Genomic DNA, 10,268 nt, shown 5'->3' on the forward strand with positions numbered 1-10,268 from the left:
GGAAACCTTAGCAAGTTTTCCCCCCAAAAGTCCTTTTCCTATATCGGATATCCGATCCTGGATCGGATATCCGATCTATTATCGGATATTCGATTATACTGACATCAATTTTAAATATTTGATTGTTCCTACACACCCGACAACATTACTTTTTTACCTCTTTTTTCACGAGATATGTAAAAAGTCATGTTTTGGGGCCCAACCAATCGAAAATAATTCAAAAATATAACCTTAGGTGTTCGAATTTGTCATCTGAATGGGGAGCAACAGTCGTCGAAAGAATAAACGTAAAAGGAAGATAGCCAATGAAGACATTGCAGCATATAGGGAAAAGGACAAAATGAAACACTGAAAAAAAAGACAAGGTATGCTAAATATCAATCAAGTTGACGATGAATTAATAGAAGGTGAAATCATAGAGTCAGATAATGAAAATGTATAGTTGGGGAATGAAAATGTACCTATTGAAAATGATAATGCGGAAATTGAAAATGTAGAGATTGAAAATTTTGAAGAAGAAATGCCACCAAGTCATAATCCAAATTGCATAATTGACCATGTCGAAGATGACAATGCACAGGAACTTACTGCACAAGAACCTTACATATCTCCTAATTATAATCGACATGAAGGTTCTAAAACACCAAAATGGATAATTGAAATTGATGAAACGATTATGACTAGTTTGGAAGGAAAAAAATCAAAAAGAACCATTCGGTTATGGGCTTCAAGACTATATCAGATGTTTTTCAGCAACAAGACAGTGGTAGAGCAATGTCAGCTTTTCATGCACTTATTAAAGATGCAAAATATGAGACCTATGCTTTCCAAATTGAAAATTCGTGTCAATAAAAAGTTGGAAAGAAATGCCATTATTGTGAAGAATCTTTTCAGTGCTCTCAATAGCGTTGGAAAAAATAGCAGAGAGAAGGATAATAGAGCTGCTCGAAGGGTTATTACAACCTCTTTGGTAAGTCATCATTTGAGAAAGGGTAGATATATGAGACAAACTTGTATTGATTTGAATCTAAATCGTACTACTTTGAGAAGAGCACTTAGTCGACGAGAGAAAATTGATGATCCTCTTCAAAATGAAACATGGGCATTTGGTGGGAGACTTCCACATTTTGATAAGAAGCTATCCGACGATGTGAAGGAAGAAATTATACAATTTTGACACTCTAACTCACGAGTATCACCCAATGCTAAAGATGTCTTAAAGTTGAGAATTGGCATCAGAGATCGCACGCTACATCCTAAACACTATTTGGAGGTAAGTCAAACTATGTTGTTCAAACAATTTAGAGAGAGTCATCCAAGTGTTCATATATCACAAAGGGCTTTTGAATCTTTGAAGCAATTTTATTGTGTGCCACTCAAAATTTGAAATACATGTTGCTGCAAATATCATGTTGAGTTTTCTATGCACCATGAACTATTATGCTCCATCCGTTCTACTTTGCATAGTAAAGAAATGTTGGAGGATTGTGGGGCTAGTGGGCTTCCAAAATCATCAAGAGACTTGTTAGATCAACTCTTATGTCGTAGAGTTGATGGTTGTTCCTTTTATAAAAATGCTTGCTTAAATGAGAAGTGTTCAGAATGTGGTGGCTTATCCAAGTTTGACACATGTTTCCATGAGGGGTGTGAACAAGATCTTGGAAAGACAATAGTGAAAAAAAGGGTCTATGAAATGGTGAAATACACATTGAAGAGTGGGAGTGAGAGCTCTAGATGTGAATTGGTTGGAAAAGATATCAATGTGGCTAATTTTATTTCAGATTTCAAGGCAAATCTTTTTTACAAGTATGCAAGACATAGTCACAGGTCTCAGTGGTTGGATCAACAATTTAGAACGTGTAAGGAGACTTTTCCCATTGGCAGGGGAACATGATGGAGCAGGGGCATGTGTGAAGAGAGCTCTAGTTAAGGAGCAACTGAAGGTTTCAACAACAGAGCTTCTTGATGCTCGTAGTATTGTTGATTGGTGTAGTTTAGCATTATCACAGGGGGGGACTCTTAATTCAGTGGTACGCAGGTTCTTTTGGTTGGTTGAGGAAGGCTATTCAAACAATCATCCATCATTTGCGGCCACCCCGTACCGAGGAGTCTCCAAGGTGCTCTAAGTGCATTCGGAGGTCGATCTTTCGAGGGTCATAACTCAGAGCTCGTGAGGGCTATTGATGAACTGTCAAATGCTACAGGATGATGATCTTGAGGCCTAAAATAACCTATCTCATTTTTGAGAGATCACATTCCGTTTGGATTCAGCACAACGATCTCGCTCGATGCCAAAACTCGCAGTGTGCCTCAGTTCATAGGTGCACCACAACGTAACTTTGAAACCGCTGATCTTGGCATCAAATCGTCAGTGCCATTAGCTCCGGATGGGCGAGTGAACCCTAGTCACACCCTTGTTCTGGCCACAAAGACCATCCATCATTTGCGGCCACCCCGTACCGAGGAGTCTCCAAGGTGCTTTAAGTGCATTTTGAGGTCAATCTTTCAAGGGTCATAACTCAGAGCTCGTGAGGGCTATCGATGAACTGTCAAATGCTACAGGACGGTGATCCTGAGGTCTAAAATAACCTATCTCATTTTTGAGAGATCACATTCGGTTTGGATTCAGCACAGCGATCTCGCTCGATGCCAAAACTCGCAGTGTGCCTCAGTTTTAGGTGCACCACAGCGTAACTTTGAAACTGCTGATCTTGGCATCGAATCCTCAGTGCCATTAGCTCTAGATGGGTGGTTGAACCCTAGTTACACCCTTGTTCTGGCCATGAAGACCATCCATCATTTGCGGCCACCCCATACCGAGGAGTCCTCAAGGTGCTTTAAGTGCATTTTGAGGTCGATCCTTCAAGGGTCATAACTCAGAGCTCGTGAGGGCTATCAATGAACTGTCAAATGCTACAAGACAGTGATCCTAAGGCCTAAAATAACCTATGTCATTTTTGAGAGATCACATTCCGTTTGGATTCAGCACAACGATCTCGCTCGATGCCAAAACTCGCAGTGTGCCTCAGTTCATAGGCGCACCACAGCGTAACTTTGAAACTGCTGATCTTGGCATCGAATCGTCAGTCCCATTAGCTCCAGATGAGCGGGTGAAACCTAGTCACACCTTTGATTTGGCCACGAAGACCATCCATCATTTGCGGCCACCTTGTACCGAGGAGTCTTCAAGGTGCTCTAAGTGCATTTTGAGGTCGATCCTTCGAGGGTCATAACTCAGAGCTCGTGAGGGCTATCGATGAACCGTTAGAGGAGACAAGTTCATAAGGATGGAGTGGCTTAGTTTTTTTGCTAAAATAAGTTAGTGGGAAGGCTTTATTAGAGGGTCTTGGCCAAACTAGTGGGGTGTTTGCCAAAATTTCTTGTTTTATTTCTACTTGGTTTTGTTTTCTTGTTTTGTGCTTGAGTATTGTTATGGGATTGGGACTTAGACTCACCCTTGTGGGAAGGGAAGAGAAGTCTAGGGTGAAGGGATTAAGTTGGGTTCAAAAAATGTATTGAGAACCTTGGAGTATGGGCTCCATTGTATGCCATAACATTTCATATCTTGCTAGGGGTGATAAGGAAAGTATGGTGTAGAAAGGAAGTTTGAGGAGTTACAGCTGATGGTAGTGGGTTTGGAGGAGGAAATGTGGAGGCCCCAAGAGGGCATTAAATGATTCATTTATGATAGCCCCTAGAGGGCATGAAATTTGGTGAATTATGATAGCCCCGAGAGGGCATGAAAATTGTTTATTGCAAATATGGTTTGGTATGGAAAGTCTCCATTTTAGAACACACCTTCACCCTATGTTTATGGTTCCATCTGTGAAGCCATTGTGAAATAGTCTTGGGGGGAAATTGTTCAAGTTTGAAATGTAATGTTTATGCATTGAAATATTGTATGTGTATCCCAGTTTGAGCCTTGTTCCCTAGCGCGGGGGTGGTCTCTTTGAGGCCTATGGTTGGGTGGAAAGCACCCATGGTCCTTGTTATTTTGTTGTGTTGCATATGCAGATTTGTGTCCAAGGGAGAAATGGAAATGGCTTGGAATGATCATCTTGCAGATTGATGTTGGATGAGAAAACTTGACATTGTGCCCTCATTTGTGAAGGAGGATTCACCAGCTTGTTCATGTTCTCAACGATCATGTTGGACAATGTTCATGCTACTCATTGTTGATATCTTTCAATGTCCATGTTCCTTATGATTTTGAAAAGTCCCTTATGTTGCCCCATTGTGATGGAAGGAGATTGTATCATTGTTACCTAATGTATGTGTAGAAGAAAATATTGATAAGGTTGTATATGCATGTTTCATTTGGAGTTTATATTGTTATGAAAGCATTGGTACGAGTCACAGATTTGCTTTGATATCATTGTTATCATTTGAAAATGTGAAAGAAAGTTTTCTCCTTGTGGTATTGTAAATGACTAGTTGATAATAACAATCCATAGATGTTATGTGATACCATTGATTGTATAAATTTAAAACTTAGTAGATTGCTTACAATCTTGTTGTGCACTCGATAATTTGGTGAGGAAGCAATGTTGATAGATAATGAGGATATAGTAATATACTAATTGTCACATTAATATATATTGTAATGATTAACGAATGTGTGTACATTGGTAATGAGGATAATAAGTAATTCTGATCCCCTTCCCTTACATGTTAGAATCACGACCTAGTCCATATGATACAACTGACATACCCTAATAGAATATTAGTATCAGAGGCTTGTTAGGATATGAATTACCTCACTAATTTATGAGTGTTGTATCTTGAACTTGCTCGTTTGACTCGTGACGCTAACTTGAACTAGACTGTCATCCAATCTATTTGAAAACCACCTGTGACTAGAATGTTAACACCTTCACACTATTCACATGCGTCTTGAACTCCTATTCAATGATAACCTTGTTTTACAATATGTAATTTCTTATGCGACTTCATAAGCTAAAAAAAAAAAAAAAATTGTTGTGTTTTTACTAGTAAAATTTAGGGCATGACACATGATCCACAATAAATTGAACAATACTAGATACTAAATTAATATGTATATCATTGTGCACGTAAATGATAAAAATATATATCAAAGATCATGTATCCATAGACAAAGTACTCAAATATATATATATCAAAATACATAGATCCGTATACAAAATGTAGCTGATCCTGCCATCAGAATGTGTATAATATCAATGTTTCTATATACAATGTGGCATATGCCATCTCAAAATGTCTCATGATGCATCCTACGAAAACTATACTATCCTAGGGTGCTGGTGGATGATCAAAATGCAGCCTCTTCGCTGCACTAGGTGGATCGGATGCCTCCTACATAAAAAAAAAAAGGAAAACCCAAAGTTAGACTACTAAATTTATATGATTCTACATATCTAACATTGAATTACTCAAATGCATAATGATCTTTTCCGTACTGGAGATTAATACTATCAAAATTTCATAATAAATACCTCTCTCGTCGACCTCCTGCGCCGGTCAGGAGTCCTCTCATATGCCCTCGGCAATGTTGGTACCTCTGTGATTGTGGGCTGTATATGTTCAAATACCTTTGTCAGATGAATCTACAATTTAAAATATAACATTATAATTCATAGCATGCTAAATTTATAACATATTTAATCATGAATTCAAACTACAACTTACTATTGTAGGCTCCTCCTCAGGAGTGAGTGGCCGTGTCATCAAATCTACATAACTGTCCCATCGAACCTCATGTGCACTAGGAGTCTCCTATGAGATACAAAATAGTAGTTGTTAATATCACGGAAATTAGTTTTGAATTTATTTATGAAGATAAGTGATGCAAGAGCATCCCGTGCTCATCAGGGGAAAATTGAAGATCCAAGGCATTACAGAGGTCATGGAACATCTCTTGAAGTCAATTGGGCAATCCTTGCACCAATTATGGCTCATGGAAGCATACAAAGTTATAATGTTGGACTCATATGTGGAAGAAAGTTGTAATTGGGCATGAGATAGGATTTTAGGATTTCATATGGTAGATGTGTCATTTGATAGGTTCATGTAGGTTGTCATGATCATATCTTGTCATTAGACAAGTCAAAACGTTCTAGAATTGAGTTTTGGGGTTTGAACAAGCAGGCCCTAGTTTTTAAGCCATTTTAAGGAGGGTTTTGAAGTTTGGGTGTTTAGGAGTGTGACCAAGACCTATAATCTTGAAAATCCTTAGTGTGTTGGTCCCTTTGTTGAAGCCTTGGTGTGTCTCATTCCTCCTTGTGTGTCCCAGAGTTGAAAGGTACATAAGTGGTGTCCAGAGATTTCTTGGTGAGGAAAGAAAGAGAATCAGTGAGTTGGCCCTTGGGAAGGAAGAAAACTTGTTGTGAAAATGCCTCCTAAAAATCAAATGGCTAGAGAACTTGAAGAATTGAGAGAAGAGTTGGCAAAAGAGAAAAGAGAGAGGAGAGAACTTGAAGCATCTAGAGTGAGGGAAGAAAGACAGATGAGAAGAGAGAGGCTGAAGCTTATTGCAAGGATAGAATCCTTAGAAAAGGAAAGGCAAGAACCTAGAGGAGAAGAGGTTAGAGGAAGAAATCATGGAGAGAACCATGAAGAAGAAGAGGTTGGTAATGCAAGGCAAGAGCATGAGACAACAGATGATCCTGAAGAAAGGAGATTTATGAGAATCATTAAGGCAGTACAAGGTAATGGTGGGAAGAACCATATTGATTTTCCAATATACCAGGGTAAAATGGATAGTGAAGAAGTGCTAGGGTGGATAGAGGCCCTTGAGAACTACTTTGATCTTGAAGACATAGAGGCAGATAAGAAGGTAAAAGTAGCAACAAAAAGACTGAGAGGAACATCACTCACTTGGTGGACTAGTGTTCAGAATGAGAGAGAGGAAAGGTGGTGCAGGGCACCTAACCTATGTGGTAGGGGGGAACAAGTATCTCTGTTGCCGGACACCTTGCCACTCCATGAAAGCGAGGATTCAAGTAGATTAGGAAGTTGGAATAAAGGTTTGGTCCATATTTTACAAGTTGGTCTATGTTTTGTAATAAAGGCACATGTAAGGCCCACAAGAATTTTGGTGTGGTTATAAACCAAGTGACTCCATGGGACCAAAAGGCCTTAGAATAGGGTATTTAGAGTCTAAACAGTATTAGCAAAAAGTGGTTGTTTGTTTGTTTTATGGTTGGGAACACCTATATGGTTGTTCTAATGGTCATGTAGACCTTTATATATGTCATATGTGATCTCAGTTGAAAGGGGGAGATCAGAGTGTACGGTGGTTTGGAGAAAAAATAATAAAAACTTCAATTTTCTGGAAATTTACTTAGTTACATTTAATAAATCCATATGACCAATTTTGAGTCAATGGAATAGTTTAGAAAGTTAGGGAATGCATAAAAACTATAGTTTGAAATTTGAATTTCAAATTCAAACGGTCATATTAGTTTTGGAGGGAAAGTAGTAATTTGGTATTTGTTTGATTAAATAAACCTTTGTAACCAACTTGGTCGGTTGGACAGGTGCATATAAGCCTATTTAAGTTGTAATGAACATATGCAAGACATGAATCATTATTGGTACGGAAAAAATCATAGAAATTGTATAGAAAAACAATCATACTTTCCTCTGCATCAATTAAAAAATAAAAAATAAATGATACTTATACATACAATGGGGCTCTCTGTGCGAATGAAAATCCCTGATGATCTAGGACGCCAAATCTGTACAGGCTCATCGCCAGTAGCCACACCCTATATACAATAAATAATGTAATTAAATGAGATTACCACAAACATTTTACAAGAATGCATCAATATTTAATCAATTAGAAAACATCTAATTACCTTTCCTTTGTCAATGCATGCTGGCTCACCCCCGCACTTTGTCCCCTGGGGTAGGTGGTATCTGCAAGATAAAAGAAAGATTAGCAACCATATATGCTACAATATCAAATAGAAAAAATAAATGCAAACACAACATAATGTACCATAGATGTCTCAAGGCCAAATGAAATGGCCGAGAGTGTAGCATCATCTATCTGTTTGAGCTCCTCCTCGGTCATCAACTAAACATGAATGAAGATCACATACATGTAAAAGTCAGTATGGCTTAAAAATTAAAATTACTCTATTATAAAAATTAACTTTAAATTACATATGTCATAACAAAAAAATGTATACACGTACCGAAACCGAAGGAGTCCATGCCTCTACATTCCCCTCGTCTCTCGCATCAGGGTCTGTAGCCTTTGCACGTGCGTTTGGTGTATCCTCGTCTAATACAAAATGATACTCAGGAAGATCACCTATGGGACCCAGGCAAATATTCTTGCATGTAATGCAAGTGTGAGGCACACAAACATGTGATGAGCTTGCCGATGATGAACTGGCACCAACATCATCAACACGAGGAGGCAAGACTGACCTAGCCTGCGATATCATTAGGCTACTCAGCCTATGAATGGCTCTGATGGTCTGAGAGCTAGCCTTTGCCATAATATCTGGATGCTGCACTCGAGGAGGGGGGGAGATATTAGGGGGGGGGACAAAAGTGCCAAGTTTCTTCCGCTGGGAAGAGGGTCTATCCTGAGGAGCTCCTAGTCCTAAGCCCATGTTGGGCTTCATGCTCCAATAGTTCACTTTAAGTTTCAACACAAATTCTGCATATAATTTTTTAAGGAAATAAAATGGTATGTATAAATTTCAATGTGGAGGGATATCAAAGACCATCTACCAACGGTCCCAAAAATTTGCACGTATGGCGTCATTTGTGCACCATTTAATCGATAGTTTGGTTTTTTTTGGTTCAACTGGTATACCCGTTTTTGGGTTAGCAAAAAGGCTTGCCAAATCATCTTTGGTTATGTTGAGGGCCGCGATCTCATCATAATCCAAACCATCATCAAACATCTGGTGCATTTCATCACGCCAACGAAGAGCGGCATTTTGTTGGTTTGTGAGAGTTTCAATGTTATTCACTATGGTGTTTAACGTGGATAACATAGGAGCCAGTGCAGGTACATTATTGTATGTTCTATGCAAACCTCTCAACTCAGTGAGATTTTCATTTATAAAATCCTCGATTTGAGGAGGGTTTTGAGGAGGTAGAGGATCATTTGGTGGACGGTTTTGTGGGGATACTGGATCATTTGGTGGTGGGTTGCGAGGAATATTATTCCCTACCTTAGTGTCATCATTTTGATCAGCCATTCCTATTGAATTGCAAAACATAATATATATTAAAAAAAATCTAAATTTTAACCATTTTTGTCAAAAAAACCCTAGATTCAACTAAAACAAACAAAATCTTGTTAAAATCTATTAAATTTAGGTTAAAAATGAGTCAGGGGGGGGGGGGGGGGGGGAACATACCTGATATCTGATATTCGATTTGCTATCTGATATCTGATTTATTATTTGATATCCGATCTGATTGGCCCAAATTCACATGAAAATAAGGGCCGCGGGTCTGTGATTTTGTGTTTAATCCATGCACAGGTATCAGATATCCGATATTATAATATATATAATATAAAATATATATTACATTTTATATATTTTTATATTATATTTTATATTTATTATATTAATTTACTATATATTATAATATAAAATATTATTATTATTCTATATTATATTATAATTTATAATATATTATACTTTTTTTATTATATATTATATTATACTTCAAGAACACCATTGTTGTCCATAATTTTGTCCTCTAGTTTAGACCCCCATAAAATTCATATAATGAGTTGTTTAGACTCTAAAAATAGCCCTTCTACATTGTTCTAGAGACTAGACACATTTTTAACAAATCATACAACTTTTTTTAACTCATAAACATGTGGAAAACTACCAAAAACAAATTCTAGAATTTTCTAAAAAATTTCTAGAGTTTTCTAACTAAAATTTTCTAGAATTTTCTGGAAAAAGCTTGCAAGGTTGAGACAAAATTCCCAAAAAAATTATAGAGTGGCATTAGGGGTTCCAAATAGAATTAAAAAAAAAAAAATTTATTGCAACCTAAGCTACATCTCCTATGCTAGAAGGAGGCACAACCAATAATGAATTAGTGCTAGTACGAGGTGCAAATTGTATGGTAAGCGATAAAATGTTAGAATTATAGAGTGGCATTAGGGATTCCAAATAGAGTAAAAAGATTAAAAAAAATGTACTACACCTTGAGATGGATCTCATGTCCTAGTAGGAGGCACAATCGCTGATGAATTAGTGTCAGTATGAGGTAGAGCCTATATGGTAAGTGAT

The sequence above is a fragment of the Cupressus sempervirens genome, chromosome 10 (genome assembly GCF_028749045.1).
Source record: "Cupressus sempervirens isolate cs-2001-9-10 chromosome 10, ASM2874904v1, whole genome shotgun sequence".
Classification (NCBI taxonomy): domain Eukaryota; kingdom Viridiplantae; phylum Streptophyta; class Pinopsida; order Cupressales; family Cupressaceae; genus Cupressus; species Cupressus sempervirens.